At 40.7% G+C, this 15,967-nt stretch overlaps 2 non-coding genes across 2 annotated transcripts; both read right to left on the bottom strand.

Annotated features, from left to right (window-relative positions):
- Window positions 1-14,023: 14,023 nt before the first annotated feature.
- TRNAK-CUU (transfer RNA lysine (anticodon CUU)) lies at window positions 14,024-14,096 on the bottom strand. Its single transcript has one exon. It is a non-coding gene; the product is annotated as a tRNA-Lys (tRNA).
- A 467-nt stretch (window positions 14,097-14,563) lies between these two features.
- On the bottom strand, window positions 14,564-14,635 carry TRNAA-UGC (transfer RNA alanine (anticodon UGC)). The gene has a single exon. It is a non-coding gene; the product is annotated as a tRNA-Ala (tRNA).
- Between the last annotated feature and the right edge of the window lie 1,332 nt (window positions 14,636-15,967).

The following is a 15,967-nucleotide window of genomic DNA, read 5'->3' as shown; positions in this document are numbered from 1 at the left end:
CTATCATAAAGAGGACATATATCAGAACACTCTAAAACTCTACAAGAATGGCGTTAAAATATCTTCAATCTTTGATATCAATAAATGTCAATGACCTGAATTCACCTATTAAAAGACAGAGAGTAGGAAGATGGATCAGAAAACACAACCCAACAATATGCTGTCTACAGGAAACCCACCTAACTCAACAAGACAAACACAGACTTAAAGTGAAAGGATGGAAAACTATCATACAAGCCACAAAAAAGGGCAGGAACAGCTATTCTCATATCTGACATGATAGACTTTAAAATAGATAAGATGAAAAAAGATAGGAGGGAGTCGGGCTGTAGCACAGCGGGTTAAGCGCAGGTGGTGCAAAGCACAAGGACCAGCATAAGAATCCCGGTTTGAACCCCAGCTCCCCACCTGCAAGGGAGTTGCTTCACAGGTGGTGAAGCAGGTCTGCAGGTGTCTATCTTTCTCTCCTCCTCTCTGTCTTCCCCTCCTCTCTCCATTTCTCTCTGTCCTATCCAACAACAACAACAACAATAATAACTACAACAATAAAACAACAAGGGCAACAAAAGGGAATAAATAAATAAAATAAAATATTTTAAAAAAAAGAAAGAAAAAAGATAGGAATGCACACTACTTTATGCTCAGAGGATCAGTCAATCAAGAGGACTTAACAAGTATTAACATCTATGCACCCAATGAGAAGCCATCTAAATACATCAAATGTCTACTGAAAGAACTACAGCAGTATATTAACAGCAACACAGTCGTAATAGGGGACTTCAACACCCCACTCTCTCAACTTGACAGATCATCCTGGAAGAAAATCAATAAAGACATAAGGGAGCTAAATGAAGAGATAGATAAACTAGAACTATTGGACATTTTCAGAGTCATTCATCCCAGAAACGGGAATACACATTTTACTCAAATCCACATGGGTCATTCTCAAGGATAGACCATATGTTAGGCCACAAAGACAGCATCAGCCAATTCAAGATCATTGAAATCATCCCAAGCTTCCAGGTTTTGGCTATTACAAATTGTGCTGCCAAGAACATATGTGTACACAGATGTTTTTGGATGGATGTGTTGGGTTCCTTAGGATATATCCCCAGGAGGGGAATTGCAGGGTCATAGGGTAGGTCCATTTCTAGCCTTCTGAGAGTTCTCCAGACTGTTCTCCACAGAGGTTGGACCAATTGACATTCCCACCAGCAGTGCAGGAGGGTTCCTTTGACCCCACACCCTCTCCAGCATTTGCTGCTGTTACCTTTTCTGATGTGTGACATTCTCACAGTAGTGAAGTGATATCTCATTGTTGTCTTGATTTGCATTTCTCTGACAATCAGAGACTTGGAGCATTTTTTCATGTGTTTCTCAGCCTTTTGGATCTCTTCTGTGGTGAATATTCTGTCCAAGTCCTCCCCCATTTTTGGATGGGGTTATTTGTTATCTTGTTGTTGAGTCTGGCAAGCTCTTTATATATGTTGGTTATTAAACTCTTATCTGATGTATGGCATGTAAAGATCTTCTCCCATTCTGTGAGGGGTCTCTTGATTTAGGTAGTGGTTTCTTTTGCTGTGAAGAAGCTTTTTAATTTGATGTAGTCCCATAGGTTTATACTTGCCTTAGTCTTCCTTGTAATTGGATTCGTTTCATTGAAAATGTCTTTAAAATTTATGCGGAAAAGAGTTCTTCCAATATTTTCCTCTAAGTATCTGATAGTTTCTGGTCTAACATCCAAGTCCTTGATCCACTTGGAATTTACTTTTGTATTTGGTGAAATACAGTGATTCAGTTTCATTCTTCTGCATGTTTCAACCCATTGTTTCCAACACCATTTGTTGAAGAGACTCTGCTTTCCCCATGTAATAGTCTGGGCCCCTTTGTCAAAGATTAGATGTCCATACGTGTGGGGCCTCATTTCTGGGCTCTCAATTCTATTCCACTGGTCAGTGTGTCTGTTCATGTTCCAGTACCAAGCAGTTTTGATGACAATGGCCCTATAATACAGTTTGAGATCTGGGAGTGTGATGCCTCTGGTTCTGTTCTTTTTTCTCAAGATTGTTTTGGCAATTCTAGGTCTTTTCTGGTTCCAGATAAACATTTGTAGCATTTGTTCTATTCTCCTAAAAAATGTGCTTGGGATCTTGATGGGGATAGCATTAAATTTGTAGATGGCTCTGGGTAATATATTCATTTTGATGATATTAATTCTTCCGACCCATGAACATGGAATATCTTTCCACTTCTTTGTGTCTTTTTCAATTTCTTTGAGTAGTGACTCATAATTTTCAGTATACAAGTCTTTCACTTCTTTGGTTAGGTTTACTCCTAGATATTTTATTGTTTTTGTTGCTATAGAAAAAGGAACTGATTTCTGGATTTCAATTTCTTCTAACTTAGTGTTTGCATAGAGGAATGCCACTGACTTTTGAATGTTAATTTTGTAGCCTGACACCTTACTGTATTGCCTGATGATTTCCCAAAGCTTCTTGTTGGATTCCTTAGGTTTTTCCATGTATACTATCATGTCATCTGCAAATAAGGAGAGTTTGACTTCTTCTCTTCCAATCTGTATGCCTTTAATTCCTTGCTCCTGCCTGATTGCTATGGCAAGAACTTCCAACACTATGTTGAATAGTAATGGTGATAGTGGGTAGCCCTGTCTAGTACCTGATCTGAGGGGAAATGCTTCCAGGTTTTCACCATTGAGGATGATGTTGGCTGTAGGTTTGCTATATATAGACTCCACTATCTTCAGGAATTTCCCATCTATTCCCATGTTTTGTAGTGTTTTGATCATAAAGGGGTGTTGTATTTTGTCAAAGGCTTTCTCTGCATCTATTGATATGACCATGTGGTTTTTGGTCTTGCTTTTGTTGATGTGGTGGATCACATTGATTGATTTACATATATTAAACCAACCTTGCATGCCTGGGATAAACCCCACTTGGTCATGATGAACAGTCTTTTTGATATACTGCTGTATCCGGTTGGCTAGAATTTTGTTCAATATTTTTGCATCTATGTTCATCAGAGATATTGGTCTGTAGTTTTCTTTTTTGGTTGTGTCCCTGTCTGCTTTTGGTATCAGGGTGATGTTGGCTTCATAGAAGCTGGCAGGGAGTATTCCAGTGTCTTCAATCTTCTGGAAGACTTTTAAAAGTAGAGGTATTAGTTCTTCTTTGAAAGTTTTGTAGAATTCATTTGTAAAACCATCTGGTCCAGGACTTTTATTTTTGGGAAGATTTTTGATAACTGTTTCAATTTCATTAGCTGTGATGGGCCTGTTCATGTTATCCACTTCCTCTTTACTTAGTTTTGGAAGTTGGTAGGTATCTAGGAAATCATTCATTTCTTCCAGGTTCTCTAGCTTGGTGGCATATAGTTGTTCATAGAAGCCTCGCATGATATGTTGAATTTCTGCAGTGTCTGTTGTGATTTCTCCTCTTTCATTTACTATCCGATTTATTTGGGTCTTCTCCCTTTTTTGTTTTGTGAGTCTGGCTAAAGGTTTGTCGATTTTGTTTACTCTTTCGAAGAACCAACATTTACTTTTGTTGATCTTTTGTATGGTTTTCCTATTCTCAATGTTATTTATTTCTGCCCTAACTTTAGTGATTTCTGTCCTTCTGGTTGCTTTAGGATTCCTTTGTTGTTCTTCTTCTAGGTCTTTTAAGATGTGCAATCAGGCTGTTTATTTGTGCCTTTTCTTGTTTCCTAATGTGTGCTTGTATAGCTATGAACTTCCCTCTTAGGACTGCTTTAGCTGTGTCCCAAATATTTTGATAGCTTGTGTCTTCATTTTCATTGAACTCTTGAAACATTTTGATTTCTTCCTTGATTTCCTCTTTGACCCAGAAGTTGTTAAGAAGTGTACTGTTGAGCTTCCACATTTTGGGACTGTTACTAACCTTTTGTTGATTGTTAAGTGTTAGTTTAATTCCACTGTGGTCTGAGAAGATGCTTGGGATGATTTCAGTGCTCTTGAATTGGCTGATGCTGTCTTTGTGGCCTAACATATGGTCTATCCTTGAGAATGATCCATGTGGATTTGAGTCAAATGTGATTCCAGTTTCTTGGGATGAATGACTCTGAAAATGTCCAATAGTTCTAGGTTATCTATCTCTTCATTTAGCTCCCTTATGTCTTTACTGATTTTCTTCCTGGATGATCTGTCAAGTTGAGAGAGTGGGGTGTTGAAGTCCCCTATTATGACTGTGTTGCTGTTAATATACTGCTGTAGTTCTTTCAGTAGACATTTGATGTATTTAGATGGCTTCTCATTGGGTGCATAGATATTAATACTTGTTAAGTCCTCTTGATTGACTGATCCTCTGAGCATTAAGTAGTGTCCATTCCTATCTTTTTTAATCTTATCTATTTTAAAGTCTATCATGTCAGATATGAGAATAGCTGTTCCTGCCCTTTTTTGTGGGCCATTGGCTTGTATGATAGTTTTCCATCCTTTCACTTTAAGTCTGTGTTTGTCTTGTTGAGTTAGGTGAGTTTCCTGTAGACAACATATTGTTGGGTTGTGTTTTCTGATCCATCTTCTTACTCTGTGTCTTTTAATAGGTGAATTCAGGCCATTGACATTTATTGATATCAAAGATTGAAGATATTTTAACGCCATTCTTGACGAGTTTTAGAGTGTTTTGATATATGTCCTATTTGTGGTGGTCTGGTTGTTTATAGAAGACCTTTCAGAACTTCTTTCAGGGCAGGCTTGGTGATCGTTGATTCCTTCAACTGTTGCTTGTCTGAGAAGGTTTTGATGTCTCCATCTAGTCTGAATGACAGTCTAGCAGGATATAGTATTCTTTTTTTTTTTTTTTTTTTTTTTTACATTCCCCAGTTTCCCATATAACAATACAACCCCCACTAGGTCCTCTGAATACTTCTTGGACCTGTATTCTCCCCACCCACCCACCCCAGAGTCTTTTACTTTGGTGTGATATGCCAGTTCCATTTCAGGTTCTACTTGTGTTTTCTTCTCTGATCTTGTTTTTCAACTTCTGCCTGAGAGTGAGATCATCCCATATTCATCCTTCTGTTTCTGACTTATTTTACTCAACATGATTTTTTCTTTTTTTTTTTTTAATAATTTATTTCTTTATTGGGGAATTAATGTTTTACATTCAACAGTAAATACAATAGTTTGTACATGCATAACATTCCCCACTTTCCCATTTAACAATACAACCCCCACTATGTCATTCATCATCTTTCATGGACCTGTATTCTCCCCACCCACCCACCCACCCCAGAGTCTTTTACTTTGGTGCAATACGCCAATTCCATTTCAGGTTCTACTTGTGTTTTCTTTTCTAATCTTGTTTTTCAACTTCGGTCTGAGAGTGAGATCACCCCATATTCATCCTTCTGTTACTGACTTATTTCACTCAACATGATTTTTTCAAGGTCCATCCAAGATAGGCTGAAAACAGTGAAGTCACCATTTTTTACAGCTGAGTAGTATTCCATTGTGTATATATACCACAACTTGCTCTGCCACTCATCTGTGGTTGGACACCTGGGTTGCTTCCAGGTTTTGGCTATTACAAATTGTGCTGCTAAGAATATATGTGTACACAGATATTTTTGAATGGATATGTTGGGTTCCTTAGGATATATCCCCAGGAGAGGAATTGCAGGGTCATAGGGTAGGTCCATTTCTAGCCTTCTGAGAGTTCTCCAGACTGTTCTCCACAGAGGCAGGACCAATTGACATTCCCAACAGCAGTGCAGGAGGGTTCCTTTGACCCCACACCCTCTCCAGCATTTGCTGCTGCTGTTACATTTTCTGATGTATGACATTCTCACAGGAGTGAAGTGATATCTCATTGTTGTCTTGATTTGCATTTCTCTGACAATCAGAGACTTGGAGCATTTTTTCATGTGTTTCTTGGCCTTTTGGATCTCTTCTGTGGTGAATATTCTGTCCAAGTCCTCCCCCCATTTTTGGATGGGGTTATTTGTTGTCTTGTTGTTGAGTCTGGCAAGCTCTTTATATATGTTGGTTATTAAACTCTTATCTGATGTATGGCATGTAAAGATCTTCTCCCATTCTGTGAGGGGTCTCTTGGTTTGGGTAGTGGTTTCTTTTGCTCTAAAGAAGCTTTTTAATTTTATGTAGTCCCAAGGTTTATACTTGCCTTAGTCTTCTTTGTAATTGGATTCGTTTCATTGAAGATGTCTTTAAAATTTATGTGGAAAAGAGTTCTGTCAATATTTTCTTCTAAGTATCTGATAGTTTGTGGTCTAACATCCAAGTCCTTGATCTACTTGGAATTTACTTTTGTATTTGGTGAAATACAGTGGTTCAGTTTCACTCTTCTGCATGTTTCAACCCATTTATTCCAACACTATTTGTTGAAGAGACTCTGCTTTCCTCATTTAATAGTCTGAGCCCATTTGTCAAAGATTAGATGTCCATAGGTGTGGGGGCTCACTTCTGAGCTCTCAATTCTATTCCACTGGTCAGTGTGTCTATTCATGTTCCAGTACCAAGCAGTTTTGATGAAAATGGCCCTATAATACAATTTGAGATCTGGGAGTGTGATGCCTCTGGTTCTGTTCTTTTTTCTCAAGATTGTTTTGGCAATTCTAGGTCTTTTCTGGTTCTAGATAAACATTGTAGCATTTGTTCTATTCTCCTAAAATATGTGCTTGGGATCTTGATGAGGATAGCATTAAATTTGTAGATGGCTCTGGCTAGTATATTCATTTTGATGATTTTTGGGTTCATTTTGATGATTTTTGGGTTCTACCAACCCATGAACATGGAATATCTTTCCACTTCTTTGTGTCTTTTTAAATTTCCTTGAGTAGTGACTCATAATTTTCAGTATACAAGTCTTTCACTTCTTTGGTTAGGTTTACTCCTAGATATTTTATTGGTTTTGGTTGCTATAATAAAAGGAATTGATTTCTGGATTTCAATTTCTTCTAGCTTAGTGTTTGCATAGAGGAATGCCACTGACTTTTGAATGTTAATTTTGTAGCCTGATACCTTACTGTATTGCCTGATGATTTCCAAAAGCTTCTTGTTGGATTCCTTAGGTTTTTTTGTGTATACTATCATGTCATCTGCAAATAGGGAGAGTTTGACGTCTTCTCTTCCAATATGTATTCCTTTAATTCCTTGCTCCTGCCTGATTGCTATGGCAAGAATTTCCAACACTATGTTGAATAGTAATGGTGATAATGGGCAGCCCTGTCTAGTACCTGATCTGAGGGGAAATGCTTCCAGTTTTTCACCATTGAGGATGATGTTGGCTGTAGGTTTGCTATATATAGACTCCACTATCTTCAGGAATTTTCCATCTACTCCCATTTTTTGTAGTGTTTTGATCATAAAGGGATGTTGTATTTTGTCAAAGGCTTTCTCTGCATCTATTGATATGACCATGTGGTTTTTGGTCTTGCTTTTGTTGATGTGGTGGATTACATTGATTGATTTACATATATTAAACCAACCTTGCATGCCTGGGATAAACCCCACTTGGTCATGATGAACAATCTTTTGAATATACTGCTGTATCCGGTTGGCTAGAATTTTGTTCAATATTTTCGCATCTATGTTCATCAGAGATATTGGTCTGTAGTTTTCTTTTTTGGTTGTGTCCCTGTCTGTTTTTGGTATCAGAGTGATGTTGGCTTCATAGAAGGTAGCAGGGAGTATTCCAGTGTCTTAAATCTTCTGGAGGACTTTTAACAGTAGAGGTATTAGTTCTTCTTTGAAGGTTTTATAGAATTCATTTGTAAAACCATCTGGTCCAGGACTTTTATTTTTGGGGAGGTTTTTGATAACTGTTTCAATTTCATTAGCTGTGATGGGCCTGTTCATGTTATCCACTTCCTCTTTACTTAGTTTTGGAAGCTGGTAGGTATCTAGGAACTCGTCCATTTCTTCCAGGTTCTCTAGCTTGGTGGCATATAGTTGTTCATAGAGGATATAGTATTCTTGACTGAAAGCCTTTCTCATTGAGCACTCGATAGATATCTTGCCATTCTCTTCTGGCCTGTAGTGTTTGTATGGAGAAGTCTGCTGCTAATCTTATGGGTTTTCCTTTGTAGGTGACTCTTTGTTTTTCTCTTGCAGCCTTGAGGATCCTTTCTTTATCCTTATTCCTTTCCATTCTAAGTATGACATGTCTTGGTGTCTTTAGGTCTGGGTTAATTCTGTTTGGGACCCTCTGGGCTTCTTGAATCTTTATGTCTTTGGTGTTGTCTAGACTAGAGAAATTTTCAGCTATTCTGGCCTGGAGAATGCTTTCTTCCTCCCCTTCTCTTTCTTCCTCTGGTAAGCCAATAATGCGTATATTGTTTCTTTTGAAGTCATCCCATAGGACTCTGTTGTTGTTTTCAGCATCTCTTAATCTCTTTTTGAGATCTCTTACTTCTTTTTTAGTTGTCTCTAATTCATCCTCAATCTTGCTAATTCTGTCTTCAGCCTCATAGATTCTATTCTCTCTGCCCTCTACTGCTTTCTGGACTTCATCTATTTTGTTGCCCTGCTCTGATACTGTTTTAGCTTGTTCAGCTAGTTGCCTTCTTAGCTCAGCGATTTCAGCTTTCAGCTCTCTAATAACCATGAGATTATTAGAATTTTCTTCCATTTTCTCACTTGTTGTTCCTGCATTTCTGATTACAATTTTTTCAAATTCTTTACTCACTCCTATTATTATTTCCTTAGCTAATGTTTGGATGTTGAACTCGTTGTTTTGTGCTTCACCCTCTGGAGGACTTTTAGCTGGACTCTTGTCCTGGTTCGAGTCTCCAATATTTTTTCTTGTTGTTTTAACCATTTTATATATGTTAACAGTTTTTTCAATCCCTGAGTTGGAGCTCAGTGGTGTAAGCCTCTTTTTTTTTTTTTTTTTTTTTTTCCTGTAGGCTATGGGAGCCTGAGGGCTTTTAAACTGTCAATAGGCTTCTTAGCTTTATCACTGACTCCTGACTAAGAGATAAAGCAGGGTGTGGCAGAGATAATCTAGTGGTTATGCAAAGAGACTTTCACAGCCCCTCAGCTATGCCACCGAGGTATAGGTCTTCTCCTGAATTTCCCAGTTAGATCTCTGTCCCCTGGTGTCCCTCCCTGTTGCTGCTCCAGATTCTGAGGGCAGTAGCAATGGAGACTCAGAGTTGCACTTAGTGAGTCTCTGGGGAGTCCTCTCCTCCCTTCAGCTGTCCCCTTGTTGGTGGAGCAGACTGGAGGTGGTGTCTCCACTGATAATCTGTTGAACTGTTAGCAGCCACTTAATCTCTCCTTAGGCCCCTCTCTCCTCTCTGTCACCAGCCATGCGTGTTTGTACTCACGGGTGATTTACTCGGTTCCTGTGGTCATTCTAGTCCTGTCTTGTTTCGGTCCGGGTGGTCTCCTTTGGTATTCCTAGTTGATCCGGGAGAGGAGAGGAGAGGAGAGAAAGCGATCTGCTGCTGGTAGCTCCGACTCCCCCACTACTCAGCTATTAAAAATGGTGATTTCACCTTCTTCACATCCATCTTGGATGGCGCTTGAAGAAATCATTTTATTTAATTTTTTTCTCCTTTTTTTTTTATATATTTATTTATTCCCTTTTGTTGCCCTTGTTATCATTATTATTATTATTGTGGTTATTATTGTTGTCGTCACTGTTGGATAGGACAGAGAAAAATGGAGGAAGGGAGGCAGAGAGGGGGAGAAAAAGACACCTGCTGGCCTGCAAAGCAACACCCCTACAGGTGGGGAGCCAGGGGCTTGAACCAGGATCCTTACTATGGTCCTTGCACTTTGCACCAGGTGCTCTTAAACCGCTATGCTACCACCAGACTCCCTTGAAGAAATCATTTTAAGGTGGTCTGGGAGGTGGTGCAGTGGATAAAGCATTGGACTCTTAAACATGAGGTTCTGCGTTCTATCCCTGACAGCACATGTACCAGAGTGATGTCTGGTTCTTTCTCACTCTCTCCTCTTGTCTTTCTCATTAATAAATAAAACAGGGAGTCAGCTGTTAGCACAGCGGGTTAAGCAAAACACAAGGACCTGTGTAAGTATCCCGGTTCAAGACCCCAGATACCCACCTGTAGGGGAGTCACTTCACAAGTGGTGAAGCAGGTCTGCAGGTGTCTGTCTTTCTCTCCCCTTCTCTGTCTTCCCCTCCTCTCTCCATTTCTCTCTGTCCTATCCAACAACGACAATATCAATATTATACTACAAGGGCAACAAAAAGGGAATAAATATTTAAAATAAACAAAAAATATAATTTTTATATATTTCCCTTTTGTTGCCCTTGTTATTTTTTATTGTTGTTGTAATTATTATTATTGTTTTTGATGTCATCGTTGGATAGGACGGAGAGAGGAGGGGAAGACAGAGAGGGGGAGAGAAAGATAGACACCTGCAGACCTGCTTCACCGCCTGTGAAGCGACTCCCCTGCAGGTGGGGAGCTGGGGGTTCGAACCGGGATCCTTACCCCAGTCCTTGTGCTTTGTGCACTTAACAGACTATGCTACCCACCCAACTCCCAATGATTAAAAAAAAAAAACATTTTAAGTAAAATTAGTCAGCCACTCCCGGGGGATGTTGGAGGGGGACAAAAAAAATTAGTCAGAAACAGAAGGATGACTATGGGACAATCTCACTCACAGGCAGAAGTTGAAAAACAAAATCAGAAGAGAAAACACTAAGCAGAACGTGGACTGGAGTTGGTTTATTGTACCAAAGTAAAAGACTCTGGGGTGTGAGTGGTGGGGGCGTGGGGGGGCGTTCAGGTCCTGGAATAGGATGGCAGAGGACCTAGTGAGGGTTATATTATTATGTGGAAAACTGAGAAATGTTATGCATGTACAAGCTTTTGTTATTTACTGTTGACTGTAAAACATTAATTCCCCCCCCAAAAAAAAACTGGAGGAAAAAAAAAAAACCTTCCCCCCTCAAGGCCCTTAGACATTAAATATCTCAAAGGACAGCAGAGACAGTTCCCAAAATACCCCTGTGATTTTAATCCAGTTGAGTCCTGATTTAGAATGGAGGAACAGGTCATCCTGGGTCATCCTTTTGGCAGCTCTTCCTTTCACAGACAGTCCTCCAGAATTAGGTTGCTTTGGTTGACATTTTGTTTCCGTCCTGAAGCCATTCATGTGACTGAGGCCTTCCTTTACTTGAGGGACTAGGACACTTAAACTGATGTGATACAATGTAAGAATCAGTGGAACAGTAGAGGTGAGGGAGACCTTGATGACTGGAGCCATCTCTCCTGATGCAATGGACTCTGGGAGAATGACTTCCTCTAGTCTGATAAAGGGAAACCAGGGGCTGTTTTTTTTTTTTAATTTTTTTTTAAATTTTTGATAGGACAGAGAGAAATGGAGAGAGGAGGGGAAGACAGAGAGGGGGAGAGAAAGATAGACACCTGGAGACTGCCTGTGAGGTGACCCCCCCCTGCAGGTGGGGCTTGAACTGGGAGCTTTACTCCAGTCCTTGCACTTCGCACCATGTGCAGGGCTGTTAAAAAGATGATACTGCAGTATTTTTTACACTAGTTAGAAAATGATTGTGGGGAGTCTGGCGTTAGCGCAACAGGTTAAGCGCAGGTGGCACAAAGCACAAGGACTGGCGTAAGGATCCTGGTTCCAGCCCCCGACTTCCCACCTGCAGGGGAGTCGCTTCACAAGTGGTAAAGCAGGTCTGCAGATGTCTATCTTTCTCTCCCCCTCTCTGTGTTCCCCTCCTTTCTCCATCTCTCTCTGTCCTATCCAACAACAATGACATCAATAACAACAACAATAACTACAACAATAAAAACAAGGGCAACAAAAGGGAATAAAGAAAGAAAATGGTTGTGGAAATATTAAGCCTGTAGTGATCTGTCCCACCCCCAGAGAATTTTGTTTGTCTGTTTGTTTAACCAGAGCACTGCTCAGCTCAGGCTTATGGTGGTGCAGGGGATTGAACCTAGGACTTTGGAGCCTCAGGCATGAGAGCCTCTTTGCATAACCATTATGCTATCTACCACTGCTGCTTTTTTTTTTTTTTTCTTTTTAATGATGTTGGGGAATTAAGCCCAGAGTTGCATACATGCAAAGTATACACTCCACACTGATTGCTGCCTCAACAAAGTGCTTTATTTTTTTATTAATTTCTTTAAAAATATATTTATTTATTTATTTATTATTGGATAGAGACAGAGAAACATTGAGGGAGGAGGGGGAGAAGAGAAGGAGAGAGACAGAGAGACACCTGTAGACCTGCTTCACCACTAGTGAAGTTTTCCCCCCGCAGGAGGGGACCAGGGGCTTGCACCTGGGTCCTTGAGCAGTGTAATGTGTGTGACACTGTCTGCCCCCCCCAACATTTTTATATTATTGGATAGAAACAGAGAGAAATTAAGGGTGGGAAAGAGAGAGAGGGAGTGAGACTGGGAGACATTTGCAGCCCTGCTTCACCTTTCATGAAGCTTTCCCCTGCAGGTAGGGACTAGGGGCTTGAACCTGGGTCCTTGCACACTGTAATGTGTGTGCTTAACCAGGTGTGTCATCACCTGGCACCTGAAGTGTTTTATCATCATCATCTCTGGGGCTTCAACAGCTCTGAGCCTTTATTTTTTTCCCCCCCTATATGTAGAGAGAGTGAAAGATACCACAAAAACAAAACTTCCTCCAGTGCATTTAGCTGTCCAGGACCTGGGTGACAGACACATGGCAAAGAAGGCACACTATCCAGGTAAATTATTTTCCTAGCCTCAAGGTGATTTTTAAATAAATGAAAAAAAAAAGTTTATTGAATGACAAATAATTTATCTGTAAATCTATAACAGAACATTATGCAGCTGGGGGAAGAAAAAAAAAAGGAAGCTTGAGGAACTTTTCTGTGTCTTGAGGTGAAAAGACTGTCAAAACTGCAACAGATCTGTGTGCCTTTGTATGACACAGAAAAAAAAATACATTTGTATCAAAGTAAAATCTCTAAGAGTAGCAACTACAAACTGTTACCTATGGAGGAAAGATAGCAATTAGATACTTTTTACAGGATGCTTTTATTTCTGGATCATTTTTTGAACCATATTTGAACCTTTTACAAATGTCTTTATTGGGGAATTAATGGTTTACAGTCAACAGTAAAACACAATAGTTTGTACATGCATAACATTTCCACATAACAGTACAACCTCCACTAGGTCCTCCTCTGCCATCATGTTTCAGGACCTGAACCCTCCCCTGCACCCACCCCAGTCTTTTACTTTGGTGCAATGAACTTTTTTTTTTTTTAACTCATTTTTCTAGTGTAACTGCTGTAGAAAATGGCATGTTAATTTCTCAAAAAATTAAGCATGGAAATATGAGATGATCAGCAATTCCACTGCTGGATGTATACCCCCAACAAGTAAAAGCAGTAATTCAAATATCGTTCATAGCAGCACTATAACCAAAAGGTAGTTGAGCAACTGACGAGTGGATAAACACCGTGTATATGTATACACACAAAAAGGACAATTTTATTTGACACGTGTTACAACATGGATGAAACTTAAGGATGTTATACTAAGTGATGCAATGCAGTCATAAAAAAACAGATACTGAAGGCTTCCTATTATGTCGAAGAACCCAGAGGAGTCAAATTTCCTGAACAAGAGAGACAGTAAAAGGGAAGTTACTAATGTTTGGGGCGGGGGGGGGGGTGGTGGTGGTGGTGGTGTTGTTACAGAATTCTATGTGAAAAAGATAAAAAAAAGTTCTGGAAATGAAAGGCGCTGATTGAAGGTTGCCTGTCAGTGTGAGTGTTTAAAAAACAATGGAAATGTACATTTAAGATGAGCAAATGTGATTTATATGTATTTTAAATGGCAACACAAAAATCTGTTAGCAGATAAAAGTCTCATTAGCCAGTTTACAAGATCGTGGGCACAAAAAAAGTTGCCAGAACCGTTGCAGGCAGGAAACTTGTGAATAAGACCTATTTTCTCGAAGGAAGCAAGGAATTTACTTTATAATTAATTTTCCTAAATTTAAATTTAAAAGTAAAAGTAACCATTGCGCCCAACGTGGGGCTCGAACCCACGACCCTGAGATTAAGAGTCTCATGCTCTACCGACTGAGCTAGCCGGGCACTTCCGCAGTTCCCTACAACAATTGCTCCTTCAAGGTTGGCTTGGAGTTTTCTGCTGTGCCAGGTCTAAAATGAGATTTATTTAAAGCAAAATCCATTTATCATACCAAGCGGTTCTCAACGACCCAGGAAGCTCGGGCCCTGCGGAGCGTCTCTGGGGAGGACCAGTCCCCTTTCGCTTCTTTTTCTGCTTCTCCCATCAGCGACCCAGTTCTTCCCACCTCCCGCCACCCCGGGCGGGTTCCGCGCGGTGCCGGAGGTAGTAACGCACCTAGTCTCAGGACTCAACTCTCAATTTCAATCGGAATTTACAGAGATCACCCGCGGCTCCCAGTGAGTGGGCGCCACCGCGGACCCTCTCAGCTCGCGCCAAGCACGGTATACGGGATTCGCTGGAGTTGAGGAAATGATTTTGCACTTGAAACTTGGGAGAGAAAAAAACAAAAACAATAAGTGCAAGCCTGCGCTGGAGATGCCGGGGATCGAACCCGGGGCCTCATACATGCAAAGCATGCGCTCTACCACTGAGCTACATCCCCACCTACTCTGTTTTCTTTCCGTTTCTCTCTTGGCTCTTTCCTGACGTGGGGATCTTGAGGACAGAAAGCTCCCATCATTTCAATGTCTCCCTGGCTGCAAAAGCAAACTGTTACATTTTCTTCTTAGTTTCAGGCGCCTGCAGGGAGGACAGAGCCCAAATAAAAACCTTGAAGGCAACAGTGAAGAAAGAAGGTGATGATGGGGTGTCATCAGACCCAATGCTCAAAACTGTCTCTCCAACGATGTAAAGTGAAAGACTGTATAGCATGTCAAGTATTTATTATAAAATCCAGAATTGCATCTTTGGTTACCCAGGGTGCGGAGGGCATGTATGAAGGGCAGAAAGAGCAGATTTTTCACTGTTCGTCACTCTGTATCTTCTGAAATTTGAACTACGTTTAAATTGGCCCAGTCCAAGGAAATTTTATCAAGCACTATCAAGAACTGCTCTAGAAAATCCAGGTTCTAACCATGAACAAAATTCCTAGACCATCTCCATCTCCTCTGCCAGCCAGGATGGAGGAGAAAGGATACGGGATCTGTACAGAAGGGGAGAGGATTGTTTCTATCTTTATATCTTTGGGGATGATGCAGTGGACCCCGTAAGAATAAGAAGAGTTCAGGGGTGGGTTATCAACAAGTATTTCTTCTTGGAGTCACCAAGGACTCCCTGATTTTGATCTGAGTATCTGGAGTGATAGACTTGCTGTTTACTGGGCTGGTGGGTAGGCATGAGTGTGTGTGTGTGTGTGTGTGTGTGTGTGTGTGTGTGTGTGTGTGTGTGTCAGGGGAGACACAGATCAGCCTTGTGACACCCTTGAGAACACACGGGTGAGGGTGCTGGATGTGGGAACCAGGCATCTTAGTGGAACCTTGGTTGTGGGTGTGGGCTATGAGTTAACATGGAGAAGGTCTTTCAAACCAAGAAAATGGAAGAAAGTAGAGAGAGAGAGAGAGAAAGGGAGAGGGAAACAAGTACTGAACAAGGGAAGGAAAAGAAGAAGAAAACTGCAGCAGAAGCCAACAAGGAGGCAGGATGCCAGGGATCAGGGCCTGGAAGGTATGAGAAAGGATATGAAGGAGGAAGAAGAGACGCTGATAAAGGCCAGTCCAAGCAAAGCCCTCCTCCTGTCCTGTGACCTAGAATGTTCCTTTGGCTTTCCCAGGAGGCTCGGTTTGTCTCTGCTGGTTCTGTCAATGGCTTTAGAAGGCCCAGGCCCAGTCCAAGAGGCCACAAACATCTCTGGTACCTTGGAGAGCATCCCAGGTAAACTGAAGGAGTTTGGAAGTGCCTTGGAAAAGTTCAGAGCAACCAGTGACCACACTGAACA

The sequence above is a fragment of the Erinaceus europaeus genome, chromosome 9 (genome assembly GCF_950295315.1).
Source record: "Erinaceus europaeus chromosome 9, mEriEur2.1, whole genome shotgun sequence".
NCBI lineage: Eukaryota > Metazoa > Chordata > Mammalia > Eulipotyphla > Erinaceidae > Erinaceus > Erinaceus europaeus.
Note: the sequence above shows the minus strand (reverse complement) of the source record. Positions and strands in the feature narration are given on the sequence as shown.